The following is a 21,150-nucleotide window of genomic DNA, read 5'->3' on the forward strand; positions in this document are numbered from 1 at the left end:
GACCCCCCCCCCCAAGCATACCTCAGTTTCCCCTTCCTTCTTTCACTTGATCTTGGATAAAATTGATTAGAGACTGAGTTTAGTGATGATTTGACTCTGGTAACTCCAACACGTCTGGGATGCTGACTTTATAGGCATCACTGAAAATCTATTTTTCTCCCCCATTCTCAAAGGCAAGTCCTACTTTCATTTTCTTTCACTGTGGTCCAGATGCCAGGCAGGTGGAATAGTTGCCAGGAGGGCAAGGTAAAAGGAACTGGTAGAGGAATATATACTCAGGAATAACATTCTGCAGCAGGCATTTTCCAATATTTCAACCCCAGAAGTACCAGTTGTAGGTGTGACTCCTCAGAACCTAAGATCAATGCACGAGGTTGCAGACTCGAGATAATATATGATGTTACGGGGCAAGATGAAGCCAACCCTGTGGATGACCGCAGCCAACCCTGCAGTTCACTCTAGTGCCAGTGTGGCTGGGTCATCTGCCGGGGCACGGGGCTGATACAGAAACTCCAGGCCTATGAAGCACATGTACAGTTTCCAAAGGGGGAGGGCATGTTTTCTTCTACAGCAGCCCTTAGCATCACATCTCTCTCTTCCATCTAGATGTAAGCCAGCCATTTGCTGACTATAGAGAAACAATCGGCCACATTTAGTAAGCTGAAGACCACAGGAAGGACTTTGGACTTTACTTTGTAAGATTTGGGGGATTCCATTATAGAGTCACGATTTTGCACTCACCTGCCTCCATGTAGGAATGAAGGGTAGGAATGTGTGTTAGGATCAGACACCGGTGGCTGCCAGACCTGCTGGCAGTGTTCAAGACTGGCACAGTGGTTTTTTTCATGTGTAGAAAACCATCTACAGTGGCACCAGTGAGTTAGCCTGGTCTTGGTGACTGAGACTTGAAATATAAAGTCATCTCCACTACAAACTCAGATTAAGGACACCCACATATTCATCTCAGCTGAGCTTACCAATCTCCTGGCAACAGTGTCTTGGCCATGCCTGCAATGTCTGGAACCCATCATTTGCAAATCCCTTTCCTTTGCTGCTCCCCACAGAGCTGGGTGGAAGCTTATGGGATGGGACAGGGTCCAGGCTGCTGGATTTGGGCTCCATTCAGGTGGGAAGTCTGTGATCATCTTCCATTCAGGTGGGCCAGCTATTCTACTTCTAGACGAGAAAGCTATTTTAGAAATGGTGCCAGATCCCCGGAATGGTGCTCAGGTCTTGGAAACTCAGAGAGGGCCCATAAGAGAGTTCTGCTGGGACTGTTTCTCATAGAGGAAAGTGCTATCTAGTATGGCTTCTCCTGTGGGTATGTGATATCCGCGACTGCAACCCAGGTGGGAACATGATTTCCAGGACTGCAGCCCATGATAGTACGAAAATGACCTCACACAGGTACATGCTATCCAGTACTTCTTCCAATTCAGATACCTGGGCCAATTTGTCCCATCCCTGGGGGAGTTTCCCTGGCAGGATCTCTCCTGGGATCTTCCACTGGTCACACCAGCAGAAGTTCTGATTCCACAACTGCTCCTTTCCAAGCCAGGACCTGAACAGCCTCTGACAAGCAGGGTCTCTTGGTGGCACAGGTTTCTGAACAGTTAGTGCTGTTCTCTGCTACACGCCTGCTAATAACTGGATGACAAGCAGGGAAACACCCGGCTGTTTCTGCCCCTCCCCCACATCTTCTTCCTTGAAAGCTGTTAAACAATTAGCAAATGGCTCATTTATGTCTAGACATCCGCCCGGAGAGAGATGCGGAGTTAAGAACTGCTTTGGAAGGAAATGTGTTCTTTTGGTTCTGAAAGAGCAGCCGTGAGGGCGGGGCAGGAGCGCTTGCTTTCCAGGGCTGGCATTTCCTCCAGCACGCTGTCCCACAGATTTTATTATCTTTGCCGAGGCATCTTAATAGTTTCTAACAATCGCTACCAAGTAAAGGTCGTGTTTGAAGTTCTTGGCAAGTGTAGTCTCTGTTGGCCAGATTTTCCAAGAACAGGAAGTTCAGAGGATTGAAGCTGATTCGGGGTGTAATTTTGTGAGACTCCTCTAGCTGGCTGTAGGCACTGTTTTCAGCGTCTAGGATGTCTGACCTGTGGGCATTCCCGCCATGAAAGCCTTGTTACACTGCTTTGTCTGTCTTTAGTTGAGGCTGGTGGTAGGGGTAGGCCTGTTCCCGGCAGACCTGCAGCCTGTGAATGGCCTTCGCTTGCAAAAGACTACTGGCAGAGAGCCTTGCTGTTGATGAAGAAGGCAATGAAGCAACTGGGAACTGCAGGCAGGATGCTATCTCTGCCCAGACTGGGAACTGCAGGCAGGATGCTGTCTCTGCCCAGACTGGGAACTGCAGGCAGGCTGCTTGCCTCTGCCTACACTGAGAGCTACAAGCAGGACGCTTGCCTCTGCACAGACTGAGCAGAGGAGCCGGGTGTACTGGGGCAGCAGTGAAGGCCTCCAGAGGCTCCCCTGGACAGCACTGAGAGGCTCAGTGATTGTGATCTACTCTGTCCATGCTCTTGGAAGCAGGAGAAAGAGCAGAGAGACCCCAGTGGAGAGGAGCAGTGTGATAAATGGTCTGGAATCCAATTCATGGCTTTGATTTTCTGTTGCATAGAAAAGGTCAACTGGAGAGGCTTTGTGACTCTGGAGAGGTACTTGGTGGCTTCTGGCCAAGTCTAAGTGATTTTGCTTCATACATTAGAAAGTTTGTGATTTCGGGAGAAATCCCGTATGGGTGGCAGATGCCCCAGTTTGCCTCCCCCTCAGGCCATGTTCATTTACAACTTCCTGTCTTAGTCTGGGGGAGTCAGACATCACTTGGTAATGAGAGCTCATTCCTGTGGTTACCTTCAGCTTTTTTATTTATTTATTTTATTTATTTATTAAAGATTTCTGCCTCCTCCCCGCCCCACCTCCCATTTCCCTCCCCCTCCCCCAATCAAGTCCCCCTCCCTCATCAGCCCAAAGAGCTATCAGGGTTCCCTGCCCTGTGGGAAGTCCAAGGACCACCCACCTCCATCCAGGTCTAGTAAGGTGAGCATCCAAACTACCTAGGCTCCCACAAAGCCAGTACATGCAGTAGGATCAAAAACCCATTGCCATGGTTCTTGAGTTCTCAGTAGTCCTCATTGTCCACTATGTTCAGCTAGATTTTTTAAATAGAAGATTTTTTAAATAGACTTTTCTCTAGTGTTATTGCCCTCTCCAAAGACCTTCCACGAGGAGTGAGCGTAAACAAAACCTAGAGAACTAACTACATATTCAGGAGGATATGGGTTCTAGCCGCTCTGACAAAATCCTAGATGAAACAGAAACTTAAGCCTGTCAACTCTGGCTTCCGGTCCACACAGAAGCAACCCAGAACTGAGGTGCTGCCTCCAGACTGGGGTTTCTCAGGGCCCATTTGGCTTGGTATTCTGTCGTCCACAATAATTAGAATAGTGAAGTTTTGCCTGAGGGCGCAGCCAGTCCAGTCAAAACAGGCAATAAAAGCAGGAACCATCCAGAAGTCACCAGCCTCACCTGCTCATGGCCCATTAGCCAGAATTACCTCATAGGCCCCAGAAAAGCTGCAAAGGAAGGTTAGGAATGTAGCTGTAATAATAGCAGCCATGTGCCCATCTTCTGTATGACAGCTATCTGAAGGCCAGATGAACATGTTATCTCATGGCCGCTACCATGGTGACGTTTTAGCAGTGCTAAGGAGGCAGGCACTACTTGCTGAGGCCATGCTGACTACAATGCCTTGAGCTTCTGTGCCAAGTGGCATTTTATTCTCTGTTTTTTCAACAGGTTTTCAAAACACAGTGTGCTGGTTAATCTTTGTTGCCTTGACACAAACTCTGGTTGTCTGGAAAGAGGAACCTTAAATTTGAGAAGGGATCCCCATCAGTTTGGCCTGTGGGCAAGGTTTTAGAGCATTTTCTTGATTAATGATCAGTGTGGGAGGTCCCAGTCCACTGTGGGTGGTGCCACCTTTGAGGAGGTGATCCTGGTGTCTGTGTGTCTGTGTGTGTGTGTATGTCTGTGTGTCTGTGTGTGTGTGTGTATGTCTGTGTGTGTGTGTGTGTGTGTGTGTGTGTGTGTGTAAAGTAAGACAAAAACACTATGGGGAGCAAGCCAACAAGCAGAGTTTGTTTGTGGTCTCTGCCTCAGTTCCTGCCTCCAGGTTCCCGCCCTGCATTCCTGCCCTGACTTCCTTGGATGTTGGACTATAAACTGTGAAATGAAATAAGCCTTCTCTTCGTCAAGTCCCTTTTGGTCATCACCTTTATCACAGCAACTGACACAAAGTAGACACACATTCATGAGAACACACAGTTGTTGGTCCTCAAGTAAAAGCTGGGGAAGGGAGAGAACCAGCTAAAGGATCAGCATGGTCTGGAAACATCGGAGTCAATATTTGAGCCCCGGTCTGACTGGAGTCACGGCTTTTACTTTGCAAATAAAAACCCACTGAAAAGCTTTAGACCTACCAGCTCTGTCTTCGTAACACATCCGACTTTACATGGCAGGAGCGTGTGCCTCAAAGTTAGCTTAAACTATAAAAGTGAAGTGTCTGATATAGATAGCTTGAGGGGACACTGAGACATGCAGGCCTTGGCAGGAGATGGGAAACTCCTGGGTAGCATGGGGTTCGTCCGTCCCCATACCACCCCCACCCCCCCACTTCCCTTCCTTTGGCTCCTTGCTCTGCCTGGCCTCATGCTACAAATAATCCCTTTCTATTTGCAAAGAGTGTGGGTTCTGAAACCCTCGGATTCCCTTGCTTTCGCATTAGGAAAATTGCCCCAACCTGTGCTAGGATCTCAGGGAAGGCCTCTAACTGGCTCATTTTGAACCAAACCTCTTCTCTTAATCAAGTCCTTGTCCTGGCTAATGAGGCTATGTGAGTGGCCTGCTCTGGCCTTGTGAGCCCCACTTCTCTATGATTGAGAGAAAAACTTTTTTAACAGCAAAAAGGCAGGGACCACATTTTAGAGTAGGAAAGGGGCTCATTTAAAGGCCCCTTTCCCGTACCAGAGGTGGTCGCTTCTTTGGGATCATCAGCTAAGTAGCATTTGTTTGAGCCAGTGTAAGAATATTTAAGACCAGGCATGTGCGTGCGTGGGTGTGTGTCTGTGTGCATGTGTTTCCACACCATATGTATGCATTCATGTGCGTGCGTGGGTGTGTGTCTGTGTGCATGTGTTTCCACACCATATGTATGTGCGTGCGTGGGTGTGTGTATGTGTGCATGTGTTTCCACACCATATGTATGTGCGTGCGTGGGTGTGTGTATGTGTGCATGTGTTTCCACACCATATGTATGCATTCATGTGCGTGCGTGGGTGTGTGTCTGTGTGCATGTGTTTCCACACCATATGTATGTGCGTGCGTGGGTGTGTGTATGTGTGCATGTGTTTCCACACCATATGTATGTGCGTGCGTGGGTGTGTGTATGTGTGCATGTGTTTCCACACCATATGTATGCATTCATGTGCGTGCGTGGGTGTGTGTCTGTGTGCATGTGTTTCCACACCATATGTATGCATTCATGTGCGTGCGTGGGTGTGTGTCTGTGTGCATGTGTTTCCACACCATATGTATGTGCGTGCGTTGGTGTGTGTATGTGTGCATGTGTTTCCACACCATATGTATGTGCGTGCGTGGGTGTGTGTATGTGTGCGTGTGTTTCCACACCATATGTATGTGTGTGCGTGGGTGTGTGTCTGTGTGCATGTGTTTCCACACCATATGTATGTGCGTGCGTGGGTGTGTGTCTGTGTGCATGTGTTTCCACACCATATGTATGTGCGTGCATGGGTGTGTGTATGTGTGCGTGTGTTTCCACACCATATGTATGTGTGTGCGTGGGTGTGTGTCTGTGTGCATGTGTTTCCACACCATATGTATGTGCGTGCGTGGGTGTGTGTCTGTGTGCATGTGTTTCCACACCATATGTATGTGCGTGCGTGGGTGTGTGTCTGTGTGCGTGTGTTTCCACACCATATGTATGTGCGTGCGTGGGTGTGTGTCTGTGTGCATGTGTTTCCACACCATATGTATGCATTCATGTGCGTGCGTGGGTGTGTGTATGTGTGCGTGTGTTTCCACACCATATGTATGTGCGTGCGTGGGTGTGTGTCTGTGTGCATGTGTTTCCACACCATATGTATGTGCGTGCGTGGGTGTGTGTCTGTGTGCATGTGTTTCCACACCATATGTATGTGTGTGCGTGGGTGTGTGTCTGTGTGCATGTGTTTCCACACCATATGTATGCATTCATGCCTACTTGCTCGAGGCCACATGAGGATGTCTGATATTCTCCTCTATTACCCTCTGCCCTGACACCTTGAGACCATGTCTCTCACTGAGTTGAGGCTTGCTGGTTTAGCTAGACTGACTGGCTGGTCAGCTCCTGGGATTTATCTCCACCTCTTAATGTTAAATACAGGCCCAGGAGCCAGTGCCTGGCTTTTATGTGCATGTTGGGAGTTCAAATTCAGGCCTTCTTCTTACATAGCAAGTGTTCATATCTACTCAGTCATCCCCTGAGCTCTATTAGGAACAATGCCTGTAGAAAGGCACATGATAAAAAGAGACCTTTATATTGAGAATATTGTCTAGTTAAAAGGGAAAATCCCTGAAATATAGAGCCAATACTAGTTATATGCAGAATTCTCTGAAGCCATTTGGCCTAATCCTTAAGGCTTTCTGCAGAACTCTTCCAGTTCTCTGTATCATTTTGCTTCTTAGACATGCCAAGATAACGTTGTCTTTTTGGTTCCTGAGGATGAACTTTTGGGGAAAATCATTATTATGCCTAAACACAGACATTCAGATGCCATCTATAAGAAAAGGCATCCGTGGATTTACCCAGGCTTCTTCAGCATGCAGATTCGTCACAGAAGTTAGAGCAGAAGGACGTGATTCAATTATTTATTTCACCACATTTATCTAGGTCCTTTATGCAAACGCGTTTAAACAAGTTTTGAAAAAATGATTTTTATTTCTTCTGAGATGCCCCAAGTAAAACATCATAAAAATTGTTAATCCCTTTATTAAAAATACGTTAGGGATAGGGGGCCTTTTTGCTGTCAGTTCTGCTGAACACACAGTTGACCTATTTGATGAAGCACTCATTTGAACACAGTGGGGCCTGATGCCCCTCATCAGAAGATGGATGAAGTAAAACTGCAGAGCACCTGAGACCTCCTCTTTCCCACCATTTAGAAGACGGAAAGGTCCCTGGCCAGAATGAGTATGCACAGTGCTATAAATCTAATTAAGTCATTACAAACAACTTTAATTAAGTTATCATGTTGCTGTTTTCTTTAAAGGGAACAAACACAACATTCCCTTTGGCTATATCACTCACCTGGGTAAAGCCATGCATCTTTCTCAGTGTTTTCCAAGAGAATAATTCAGTCTCAGAGTCAGCAGCACCCGGAGAATTCTGCTCATTTCCCAAGCCTTGGACCAGGACCCATAGGGCATGTGAGGGAATTAAGGAACTCCTCATTCTGTACTAGAATTTGGTGTACACTCACCTGAACTGTTCTGTACTTGGATGTTGAAGATAATGACTATAAGGGTGATCTCACTTTTACCAAGGCAATTTTATTCCCTTTTCTGAAGTCAGTGAAAATTGGGAGAATTTTGTTGTGTCTCCTTCAGTTTAGATGACTGCGCTCAGGGCCTTCTGCACGAGTTAGAAGAGGAAAAGCACTCTCCAGGAGTGGGCAGCTCTCCTGGACAGTTAAATCCAATTTAGTGAGATCCGCAGAGAGCATACTCCAGGCACTACAGAAGTTCTGAAGCCCAAAGTGCGTCATTCCCCCAAGTTCTCCAAAGCCGCTAAGAACTGTTTTCGCACAGAAGTCTATAGCTCCAAAATAAATGCACAGAGACTTAATATTGATTACAAATACGCAGCCGATAGTTCAGACTTATTACTCACTAGTTCTTACAATTTAAATGAACCCATTTCTATTAATCTATGTGCTGCCCCGAGGCTCATGACTTTTACCTCTCTTGCATGTCCTGCTTCCTTTCCATCTGGCTGGTGACTCCTCCCACTCCGCTCTCCTTCTTCCCAGTGTCTTTAGTCTGGTTCTCCCACCTAACCTTATACTGTCCAGCTATTGGCCAGTCAGTTTCTTTAATAAACCAATCACAATGACATACATTCAAACAATGTGATGGAATTTTCCACACAAGTCTGTTGATTTTTTTCTCTGTCACCCTAACCCCAGCCTCTCTCCAGTAGAGTGAATGGCAGATAATGGCATGTATCAGTCAAGGTGGGGTGTGCAGAAGGTGTCCGTGTGCAGGATTAGGGCAGTTTCTCTCCTGCTGTTTAAACTTTTCCTGCTGAAAGCTACGTAGGTCAGCTACTTGGGGTCCCTTAGAAATAACTAATGTACACCCCCAAATGATGTTACGCAAAGGACAGACAAAGGTGGAACAGACAGCATGCACCTTTTTATTATAAAATTTTAACTTTTATTTATTTGTGGCAGACTTCGAACCCAGGGCTGTGTGGATACTAAGTACAACTACCACTCGGCAGCTTCTCCAGCCAGCTCCTAGGTTGCACTTAACTCACAATGATGGCAGAGACTAGATTGAGCCTCCCTTGCCCATGTCTACCCAGTTAGTAAAAGGAAAAACCGTGTTCCTGGGATTTAAGCTATAAGGCTCAACCTAGCGTGTCTCCTCAGTAAATCCTCCTGCTCCCCTCAGGCCAGATAAGGCTGTCTCTTTCTTCTGAATGCCAATACCACCATGTGTTTCCTTTCTGGAACGTGTTGATTGCCTTGCAGGAGCTGTCTGCATGCCTGTACTTTCCAAGTGTGTGATAGTCTAGAGGTAACCAAAACCGTCTGATAGAAAGATATCTAGCTATAATACACAAATCATTTTGAATGATTAATTTTGGAACATTTAAGCCAAATCCTGGTTCAGGAGCAAAGGGCACTAGAAGCCGGGTAGGATGCTGACCCCTGTTTTGCAGTTAGGGAGGTAAAATGCTAACCTAGCAGAGGAGCACTGGAAAGAGAGCAGTATACAGACTGGAGAGCTCCTAAAGTTCTAAGTGGGAGCAGAGATGAAAGCCCCGTCTGGGTATTCACCTTGAGTTCGAGTTTAGGTTTTGTTTTCTGTTTGTTTGTTTATCTGCTTGGTACTGAATCATGACTACAGGAACACTGTGAGTCTCAGCTTAGACTGTGGATCGAGAACAAGGGTAAACCTGTAATACTGTAATGAAGAGCCCACATGCACTCAGGGATGGCAAGCTTGGCACAGACATACATAGAACAGAGGGATGAAGTAGTGTGAGAAGGGTTAATGACTGACAAACTGTCCTGTGGCTCACATGATGTGGGACTTCCTCTATGATTACCATTAATGAATAACAAACTGCTTTGAGCCTATAGCAGAGCAGGGCAGAAAAGAAGTAGGCAGGAAAAACTCACTACACTAATCTGAACGCCGGGAGAGAGAAGATGGAGTTAGGGAGAAGCCATGGAGCCCCACCAGAGTCTGTCTCTGGTTGGAATCTTGCTGGGAAGCCACAGCCACGTGGTGGTACACAGATTACTAGAAATGGGTTAAATTAAGATGTAAGAGTTAGCCGATAAGAAGCTAGAGCTAATGGGCCAAGCAGTGTTTTAAATAATATAGTTTCTGCGTGGTTATTTTGCTTCTGGGTGGCCAGAACAAGCAAGTGGACTCCTCCTACTCACACACCCCAGGAATTTCAGTGTGTGTGGGCAGTTCATACTTATGTTTTTGGCATGCCGTAGAAGATAGATCACTTCAGATGGTCCTGAGTGGGAAAGCATGAGGGTGTGTGGAAGAGCTAGCACGAATCCCCACCTTCCACACCTGAAGTCTTCACAGGACTCCCTCTGAACCCTGCCAGACAGACTGTGAGTCTTCAGAAGGAAGTAAGCAGCTGTGAGAGATGACATAGGCCATCAAGAGCAGAATTAGAACCCCCAGAAACTGAGTGACAGATTTTCAGATCCAGACTATAAAGTTCAAATGCTCAACATGTTTAAACACAAAAGGCAATTTAAGACTTAGACAATGAATTATACATTTATCAAAGGCTGTCAGGCTAATTTGAAATGTCTGGTATTGAAAGATGAAATCATGAAAAGCACGTCTCGACAAAGAAAGCACCCATCTACACCGCTACGCAAGGGCTCTATCTACTTCTCCTGAATTGCCAAAGTTTAGGTGGTCCCTCAGGAAAGACACTGATCAGTTCGTGAAGGGTTCCCCATAACCTGAGTTCCTCCCACTGGTCTGGATGGAATGTCTCTGCAAGGGTGCTGTGTTGAAGGCTTGATCTTCAGCCTGTGCTGTCAAGAGGCCATGGGGCCTTTCAGAGGTGGGACCTGGGGAAAGCAGTTAACTCACGGAGGTCATGCTCTTGGAGGCTCCTAGTTCTGCCTTCCGTCCAAAAGGCTTTGTGGTCACTCTGAGTTGAGAAACTGCTCAAAAATTCACCACACCCTGTGAATTCATGCCTCTCTGTGGTTCCAAAGCAGGGACTCCAGCCACCTTGGACCAAAGCCTCTGAGAACAAGTGCCCACATCAATCGTTTCTCCTCCTCTGATTTTCTGGGCATTTGTCATGGCCACAGAAAGCTGGCCTAGCCTGAGACCTTACTTCCCACCGTTACTACACTGAGAAATTACATTCTTGGCATCTGAACTTCTCAGCCACACATTCAGACCAGAATGCCATACAGTCTAAAAAATACCCAGAAACAAAAAGGCTTCAATTATTGATACATATAACAACGTAATGCATATTAAAATAACTATGCCAATAAAAACCAGATACAAAATAGTATATGGATTACATTAATAAAAACTTCAGGGCTAGAGAGATGGCTCAGTGCTTAAGAGCACTGACTAGTCTTCCAGAGGACTTGGATTTGTTTCCCAGCTCTTACATGACAGCTCACAGCTGTCTGTAACCTCAGTTTCAGGGGCCCGACACCCTTACCAGGACATACATACAGGCAAGACACAAATGCTCATAAATTAAAAAAACATTCTGAGCAGATTAAAATGTATGGCCATCATAAAAATATTACATAGATTTCTTATGGGAAGGAAGAGAGGGGAGTAGAGAAAGATGTATAGCTCAATAAAAGCAATTTTAAAAATAAATAAAAAACATATAAACAACAACAAAAAGAAAACTTTATAAAATGTAAGGTAATCTTTACTGATAATCAGGATAAATCAATGGTTAATATAGTAGGAAGGAAGTTGGAGAAGAATAAAGAGGAGGGATTTCAAAGGGTACAAAGAAAGCTTGAAGGACAATGGAATGTTAGCTAGATGGATTATAGCAATTATCTTCTCAGTGCATATTATACTTACCAAAGCTTCTTGAAGTTTATATTTAAAATATATAGACTTTTATATATTGATTATACATCAGTATGACTATTTAAATTTCTTTTTTAAAAAAAATTCAGGTCGGGGCTGGAGAGATGGCTCAGTGGTTAAGAGCATTGCCTGTTCTTCCAAAGGTCCTGAGTTCAATTCCCGGCAACCACATGGTGGCTCACAACCATCTATAAAGAGGTCTGGTGCCCTCTTCTGGCCTGCAGACATGCACACAGACAGAATATTGTATAATAAATAAATTAATTAATTAATTAAAAAAAAATTCAGTTCAACAGGGCTGGGGGGCTCAGCGGTTAAGAGCACTGGCTATTTTCCCGGAAGACCGTGGGTTCATATTCCCAGCACCCACATGGCAGCTCACACCTGTCTGTAACTCCACCTCCAGGGGAATTTGATACTCTTGCACAGACATACAGACAAAACACCAGAGCATATAAAATAAAAAATAAAGTAAAAATAACAAATAATTTTTTAAAATAAAGGGTTTGTGCCAAGCCTGCGGGGTGTCCAAGGAGTGGCAGGTTCCTGCAGTTACCCCCGCCCCCTTAGACTCCACATTTCTCGGCTGGTTGCGGGCATCCCCCCATCACTTAGAGAGGCTTTGTTGTTCTTCCATCTAGTCTGGAAAAGGAAGGACGGCACTGATGCTTTCCAAACTTTTCCCCTCCATCCATGCAACTCTGAAACATATGGAAGATGTGGCTTCCCATGAGAATGCCCCATCATTCTGGAGTCTCCTTCATGGAGAAACTGCTTTTGTGGTACGTCTTGGATTTTAGCATCCTTCTAGGTAGGACACCTGCTTTCCATGTGGTGAGGTTGGGGTTTCCTCTAGATGTTTGGAGGATGGAACATCAGCCACAACAGCCAACTGGGGAGTGGCAGGTATGGCAGAGGAAGTCTCTTGAGACCTATGCCTCTGGTGGCCTTTCAGAGAAGGCTCACTTAAGTGGGAGGATCGTGAATTTCTGGCCAGCTAAGTGTCTGAGACAAGAACCCATGTCTGGTGTGGGTGAAGCCAAGCTTCCTGATCAGTGGGACAGGTGTCATTCATCTTGTAGGTGACAGAGGGGCAAGGGCCATGTGATTGACAGGGGCCGCTTTGTCTTCTGACTCTATGGGGCTCTAGCTCCATTCACTCAGGCCTGGAAGTCCCCACATCTGAAGAAGGCCATGGACTTTTCTGGAGCCTGCCTTGGGCCCCTCTTCGCAGGTGGCCCTCTGGAGTCACAGGGACATTTGTTATGCAGTGGACACCTGATGGCTACTGGTTCTAGTCCCGCGTTGTTTTCTATATCTAGAGAAGGCAGACATGGGAAATGATTGTGATCTGGACAAAAAACGGTAAGAGGAAGTGGACGCATCAGTCATGGGTCCAGCCTTGTCCAGAGGTAGATCCACCTCTGTGTTCCAGTCTCCTTCTCTGTAAGTGGGACTGAAGGGTCTTTGTGAGAAGCTGAATTAATACACACTAAGTTCTCAGCATCTTATGTGTCCTGTAGACCTATTCCTATAGTATTTTCATAGCTCTCCCTACCCGCCTGGGTCTCCCCTCTGACCCTGGGACTCAGGTGTCCTTTTGTTCCCACATACAGGAAGTTTTTCATGCTTCATGCTTTGAATGGGCAGCAGGGACCTCTTGTTGAGGACGTAACCTGCAGCAGTCCTTGGCTGTGGCAAGAATGCTTTCCTCATTTGATGACATCATCTCCCACTTCCACTCCAACAGGACAGATGCTCTAGGTCGTCTCTGTAGTGATTCTCAGGTTCACTGTCGTTCATTTGCATTTGGCCAGTATGTAGCAAGCAAGGTCAGGTGTGGGAGCTCCGGTGTGAAGCAAGGCGGGCCTGCATTTAGAACTGCCTTGCCTCGTTTTGTGAGTCCATGGCAGGAAGTGGAGAAAGCCCCGCCCAGCTTGGCAGGTGTGATTGTCTGCCCTCCTGCAGACTCCGTGGGGGCATCTCTTCATCCCAGCCTGCTGTTGGCTCCGGTGCTTGCTGAGTCCTTCTGATGTGCTCAGCATGTGTGGAGGTGCACAGACTGAGCCAGCTGTGCCTCACGGAGCTTGCAAGCAAGCCTGAGCTGTTTGGGTTTTGCTGGAGTCTTTGAGTCAAGCCTCACATACTCCTGTGGTAGCAACCTGGTTTTTTTTTTGGTTTTTTTTTTTTTTTTTTTTTTTTTTGCTGTGTTAGCTATTCCATGTCTGTCAGATGTGCAGGAGGAAACCACGCAATGGAGAACCCTTTTGGGGAAACTTCCTCAGGAGTTGAGCAAGGATAACTCTCTACCCACCAGGTCATAGACCAGTGTCTACTCCAGAGCCATCTCTAGGGTCCCTCTTTCCCACCCTTGGTCCGACCATTCCACCTTAGATTGTCCCTGCTGACCAAGTAGAGGTGGTCTGTGAATACCAGGAACCAAGCACTCTGCCATGTCTACCTGTGCGGCTGCTCTGCTATGCTGCTAGGTAGTTTTAACACCTGTCCTACAAGGAAGGGCACTGTCGTCAGGTCCCTTCTTCAGATAATGCAGAGGAAGAAAGAAGACACAAAGACAACTAAGAGAGTGGTTAAGAGGAAGAGGCTCAGTAACACTCCCAAAGTCCCTTAGTGTTGGAGGAGGGGCCACTTGTTTTTCCCAGCCACCGGGCTAGCTTAGACCCAAAATAATCACACAGAAACTATATTAATTAAATCACTGCTTGGCCCATTAGCTCTAACTTTTTATTGGCTAACTCTTATATTAATTTAAGCCATTTTATATTAATTTAAGACACGTACTGCCACGTGTCTGCGGCTTACCAGGTAATGTCCCCAGAGTCTGTCTCCTGCAGCTCCATGGCTTCTCTCTGATTCTGCCCTTCTTTCTCCCAGCCTTCAGCCTAGCTTTCCCTGCCTACCTAAGTCCTTCCTTGCTATAGGTCCAAAGCAGTTTCTTTATTCATTAATGGTCATCACAGCACACAGAAGGGACTCCCACATCACCTTCGTCCAAGACAGAAGAGCCAGGTTCCTGTACAGCGTCACCCTGATTCCCAAAGTCTTTATTGAAACAATCTCCATTTAGAGTGCTCTGTGAGGCCAGTTAGTGATAGGAAGTGTGTATGTGTGGATGGACAGACTCAATACACACATATTTTATAAGAAATATCAACGCAGGCTGAAGTTCTCTTAACCTTGTCTTGGCAAAGAGGTACGATTAACAACACAGGCCAGTTCAGCAGCACTTAGATTCAGTTATAGTCTCCTGATTAGTTGTCCAGGGTCACTGCAGACTGTGTTTCTGAGTGGTAAGAGCTTCTGCTAAAGCTGTGTCTGTGCTAACTGTGCCCTTTTTCCTTTCCCAGCATCTGACTGACTTGCCCAGTCCAGCGCAGGTAGTGGAGATATGGGGAGGGCAAAACAGAAGGCTCCATCTCGGAAGACAATAACTCCTCCAGTTGCCTGAGCCTCTGTGTGGTGCCACCTGCTGTGTACCTGGCTCCGAAGTGGTTGTCATAGAAACGTGGTTTTGTTTTTATTTTGGTCTTAGGCCATGGTCATTGTCATTCTGGAAAGAGAAGAACATGTGCATGGAAAATGAGGACATTGTACTACCTAGTGACCTCAGGGGTCACTGTAGACAGAGAGGCTGAAGACCAGTGGGCTGCAGCAACGCTCAGGGGAGGTCCCCAGGTATCCCACCCCCACCACCCTATCATAAGCAGAGGACTTCTATCACATAGGCTTAGTGTTGTCAGCCTACCAGACTCTAGTGCCCCCAGTGAGTCCACCCTCTGGCTAGGTAGACTGCGCCTCGCTCCTGGCTGCCCGCCGCCCACACAGATGCCTCTGCTCTGTTGATATGGAAGAGTCTGGCTGTAGGAGGAAATAGAGGTAACAGAGGTTGCTGGGTTTTCACAGCTCATAGCCTTCCTTGATTACACGTCTCACAGATCCACATTTTTATCGCCGTATCTGTCATCTCCCCTGGCTTGCCATTTCAGTCTCTCTAAACAGTGTATTGCTTTGGAATCTCTTGCGCTTTTTTCCTGTCGTGAGGTTTGCATCAACCCAAGGGTAATAATAGCTAACGGCAGGAATGGAGAGCGGCATGTGATTGCAGTGTGCTCCCCACATCAGGGCCTGTCTCTCAAGGGAGCGGTACCCGGAGCAGAGAGTTGGCCACGGGTCCCAGTTCATCCTGTGCCCGGGGCTGCCCGTCAGCCAATTCCATCTTCACAACCACCATGTTTTACACGATTCCACCTGCATATTAACAGGTAGTGTCGCTAACACTCGTGTAGAGGTTTTTCCTTGCCTAAACATGAGTGGATGGTGCAGATACGGAATCCAGACTTAACTGAACCAGAACAGTTTTGGCCTCCTGTACCCTATGGTCTGCAAAGGGTTACCATTCCTGGTTTAGTCACAATGAATCAGAATATCCTGGTGCTTGTTTGGAGTGGTGCTGAATGGCCCCATGAGAGTCGTTCGCTTAGGTATTGATTGGTACCCTGTGTTTAATGTGGCTAGACAGAGCTCTCGAGTCTCCTTGTCCCCAGTACTTTCACAAGCTTGCTGATGACCTATGTCCCGAGTCCATTGCACTGTGACTCAGGTCTGGTACCTTGGAGTCATCTTGATTCTTTGTTTTTCCTTTGCTCCCTGTAGCCAACCCTAGCTTACCTTGTCATCTTTGCCCGTAAACTATGCCATGGATTTGAATGCTAATCATCATTGCCTCTATCCCCTTCAGTGTGGTCTCCGTCTCCATCAATACTTGATTGCAGGCTGTTCTTGAGGAGAAGCTGGAGAAGAATGTCCCTATCCTGCTCTTCCAGGTTCTGACTCCTGCCTTATAGCCTCTTGTATCCTTCTCTCCGTGACTCTGATCCAGCTGCTATGCAGGCTACATGTTGGACTCATCTCACATGAGGGCTTCATACACGCTGTTCCCTCTGTGTCAGCACTGCCCCCCCCCCCGAACTTCCCAAATCGGGCTCCTCCATCATCCAGGTCTTAGTTGGAAGTTTGTCTCCACTGGGAAACCCTCCTTCATTCTCACAGCCTAACTAGCTTCCCCTCAGATCCTTTCCCAGCCTCATTTCCCTCCCTTCTCACTCAGGATGCACAGGGTAGGAGGCCCTGTGCTCTCACCTAGGCGGTTATAAGGCCCCTTGAGGACCTGATGGCTGATTTGCATAAAGCAAGGGCTTCTAGGAAAGTGAGATCCTGTGGAAGTACAGGAAGAGCAAGGTTGGGGTACCACACCCTTCCCCTTGCACACCTGCGACCCAGCTTAGCACAGTTGAGCAGGACCCTTCCTATATCCAGCGTCCACTATACTGCCTCGCAGCTACCGGGGCTCATTGAATGTGAGAGGATGGGAGGGGGTAGAGAAGAGTTAGTCTTTGGGAAGATGAAAGAAATGACCTGCAAGCTGGCTTTGAACGCTGAGTCCCCAGACTCATAAAAAGCCGAGTCATGTATGGCATGCCTCTGTGTGTCTCAGGCTATCTTATTTGGCCAGCTCCCGCATGTCCCCTCTCCCAGCCTGACTCGGCCATTGAGTGCAGGACACCCAGAGGACCCAAGGTCCCAGTTTCGTTGCTCGCCTTCTACCTTTCTCCTGGTCCTGGCTCAGTTCCACGGCTGGATTAGTATGTAGAGAGGTAGGCAGGGAGGGAGTTAGACTGAAATCTGAAGCAGAGCCAGAGAGTTGGATAAGAAAGAGCGCGTTTCAGAGCGCGTTTCACGAGCACAGGTGCCCGACAGGCTCAGGAGACTCGCCTTGCATCTTGTCAAAGCTCTTTGCTTAAAAGCCCGAGGGAACAAAGACATTTTCCTTTTAAAGAAATCTGCCTATTCACTGTATGCCATGGCCCCTTTCCTCTCTCAGCTTGGAGACTATGGAGCGTTTGAGAGGTGGCACATACTTTCAAGATGAAACCTTGCACAGCAACTGGACTTGACTGGTTTCTACTATTCACTACTGCTGCCAGCAGAAAGCCTGCATGCCAGGCTCTGGCCTCAGACTTGGTACCTGTGCTGGAGAAGGAGCTTCAGCTTAGCTTCCATGTTGCTTGTGTTAGCAGGACACTGAACACCACTGCAACAGAAGGTCAAGCGCCCCTGAGCAGTCTGGACGCGTGTGCTAGATGTGAGGTGATGTGATCCACAGGGGAAGGGAGGCTAAAGATGGCCGCAGGCACAGCCCAGGGTGCTGTTCTCACACAGGCATATTAAAGAGAGATGCTCTGGGCCTCAGAGATGTGTCTGCTGGCTAATTACATCTCTGCAAGAAGTTTAGAAATAGCATAGCAATTTTGATGACAAAAGGATGAACTGGAAATTACCATGTTATAGTACCTGGTACTTGCTCTGAAGGCAAGCTCAACCTTCTTTCACTGAAACACAACCTTAAACCAGCAGCCCTGTCTTGAGTGGGATTTGTGGGCTTTGGTAGAGAAAGTATTTCATCCATTCATCTCTGGGTTGGTTCAGCATCTTCATGGGATCATGACCAAGTCAGAGAGAGAACCTGCCCAGACTCTAGTGTCCCTCCCTGGGATCTTTAATGAGCACTGTTTGGCATAGGTCCATGGGTTTATGTCCTCCCAATGGGGAAATGTCCATCTTTTCCTCTAGACTGAAGCTTGAATCCCTCCCAACATGGCCATCTCATTTGCCTAGAATGCAAAGCCTCACCCTGGGAATAGTTTGAGGCTTGAGGCTGCCCCCTGCTTCAGTCAATAGAACTTTGCTGATTCTAGAAGTCCTGAAACAGACGTGTCAAGCACCAGCAAGGGAAGGGACGGGCCTTCACCCCTAGGATCCAGTAACTATAAACATACTCATATTGAATATGGACAGCAGGGGTTTAGTTCCTACAAAGTCAAAATGTGAAGCCGATTTTAGAACCATAAAGCTTTTAAACACAAGCTTCCTTTACTCTTCAAAAGGACTATTCTCAATTTCTATACTGATGTCATTATCATTAAAAATAATATATGTCTTGTCTATTTTTTAATATCATGACAATATCCCTATATATGGTCTCCAAACTTTCAGACTGACCATTGTAAGGACTACTGAATGTAGAAGTAGGGGCGGACTGCCTTCCCGCCTGGCTCCCACACAGCTAGCTTTACACCCGAAATAACAACACACAAATTGTATTCATTTAAACACTGCCTGGACCATTATCTGTAGCCTCTTATTGGCTAACTCTCGCATCTTGATTAACCCATTTCTATTAATGTGTGTAGCACCATGAGGTGCTGGCTTACTGGAAAGATTCTAATCTGCATCCATCTCGGAGAGGAGAGCTATGGCATCTGCCTCACTGCCTTCTTTCTCCCAGCATTCTGTTCTGTCTTCCCCGCCTACCTATGTTCTAACCTATCAGGCCAAGCAGTTTCCTTTATTAATTAACCAATGAAAGCAACAGATAGATAGAAGACCCTCCTACATCAACTGAAGACAATTGGCTGATAAGGACACTATCTTCAGAAGTGCTTGGTGCTGGTCTCACACAGTGGATTTTTACAAGGCCACTTAGAAGGCTACCCACTTGGCTGACCCTGTCTCTCCATGGCCCCTTTCCCTCTCTGTTCCATCAGAAACCAAACCAATGGGGCTACTGATCTTGGGCTTTATCCTCCCAAACTATGAGCTACATATACCCTTTATCATTATGAAGTACCAAGCCTGAGGGTTTTTTTTTAAACAGCAACAGAAAATGAACAAATATAAATATTGGCACTGAGAAAGGAAGGCATTTGTTGCTGATATACCTCCTCTACTCCCCTCCCCCGACATTTGTAAGTATTGGATTTGAGTAAGGGCAGAGTTTGGATGGGCTGCAAATGGAGCATTGTGGGTAATTCTGCTGTGACTCAAAAGAGTCTCCGAAGAAGATAAAATGTTTTACAGACAGGGTGAATAGCTGTGCCCAGAATGCTAATGAGTCTCGGATGGAAAGGGAAGATGCACTTCTGAAAACTGGAGCAAAGGCCATCCTTATTATACCATTGCAGAGAGCTTGGGTGAGTGGCATCCGTGCCCTAGGCCTAGGGATTTATGGAAAGTGGAATTTACCAAGTCTAAGACTTGGGTACCTTGCAGAAGGATATTCTAAGGCAAATACTGGAGGAAGTCCCTGATGTTTTTGACAGATACAGAAGGATTCGGGAATAGTAGCAGAATCTAAAAGCTGGATTTATAATTAAAAAGAAAAGAGTATAAGATTTGGTCAGGTCATAGCTTGACTCTGGAAGAAATATAGAAAGACAAAACAAAAATGAAAAACAAAGGAAAACATGGAAGAGTCCATATGTCAAGAAGCTGGTTGTCTTCTACCTGAACGATAGAGTAAAGGCCTCACAAGCCTCTCAGAACTCTGCCACCTTGGGCCCAGAGAAAGAGATGGGCACAGTGGTTCAGGCAACAGGTCAAGGGCATTCTTAAGACCTCCCTAAATGTCTCTGCCTTAGACATCTGTAATTGGAGACTGTTCTTATGTTTCTTGGACGACCAGAGTGGAATAATCATACAGAAACTACATTAATTACAACACTGTTTGGCTGATATCTCAGGTATATTTCTAAATAGTTCCTACATCTTAAATTAACCCATTTCTATTATTTTATATTTTACCATGAGGCTTGTGATGTGTTACCTCTTGCTTCTTGGGCAGCTCCATGACATCTGCCTCCTTTCACAGTTACATGGCATCTCTCTGACTCTGCCTAATCTTTCTATATATCTCTGTTTGGTTTTCCCGCCTGGTTGCACTCTGTTAAGCCATTGGCCAAAACAGTTTTATTCATTAACCAATAAAAGCAACACATATACAGAAGGATATCCCATTACATCTCCCCCTTTCTGTCTAAATAAAAAGGAAGGTTTTAACGTTAACATAGAAAAATTAGAAATAAAAGACAGTTATCAAGCAAAAATTAGAGTTACAATATTTAGTTCATTTACATTTGGCAAATTAAGGGAAATACTCTATAATCTATCCTATCTTTGTGAGCCTAAAGTTTTGTATCTAATTTATCTTTTATTGTAACTAAGGAGAAATATAGCTATCTGTCTTCAACTCTTCAAAGACTCCAGAAGGATATAATATTACCTAAGTAAACAGGAAGAGTATTGTAAGCAACTTCAAAGTTCTAGAACTGTTAGAGATATCTTGTTGACTGGACAACCACCCAAAATTCTTCTGTAATGTTGGGACATCCATCTTCACCTTACAGGCCCATAGTATCCAGCAGACTTTTCCATCAAGCAGGAAATTTGAAGATCTGTTCTGCCTATATTGGCAGTTTGTCAGTCACTTTTTTCTGTGTCCTTCAGAATGTCCGGTAGTTTCTTTCATGAAGCAGGAATCTTTAAGGGCTGCTTCACCTTCTTTAGGCAAGTTCAGCAGTCATTTTGCTGTGAGTCCTGCATGTCCAGTTTATACAGCATACCATCAAGCAGTTCAAGCAAGAGCAGGTTTTTGCCCAAATGGCTAACAAACTCCATAAGGAGCCTCTTCGATGCCCATCTTCTTCTTGAAGTAGATTTGTGCTCCCAGGAGATGTATATCATTGTCATGAAAAGTCCAAGTTCTTAAAACATTTTAAATGCCATATTCCATGGTCTTTGAAGTGTTGAAGATTATCTATGTAACTGAAATATATCTCTGTATATCTAGAAGGCCTCTCATAATTAAATGATTGGTTGTTACAA

General features: G+C 46.1%; 1 protein-coding gene across 1 annotated transcript in view; it reads left to right on the forward strand.

Annotated features, from left to right (window-relative positions):
- Nucleotides 1-21,150, forward strand: part of Spock1 (SPARC (osteonectin), cwcv and kazal like domains proteoglycan 1) — a 463,728-nt gene that overhangs the window by 340,568 nt on the left and 102,010 nt on the right. The gene's annotated exons all lie outside the window — the stretch shown is intronic.

The sequence above is a fragment of the Microtus pennsylvanicus genome, chromosome 4, assembly GCF_037038515.1.
Source record: "Microtus pennsylvanicus isolate mMicPen1 chromosome 4, mMicPen1.hap1, whole genome shotgun sequence".
NCBI lineage: Eukaryota > Metazoa > Chordata > Mammalia > Rodentia > Cricetidae > Microtus > Microtus pennsylvanicus.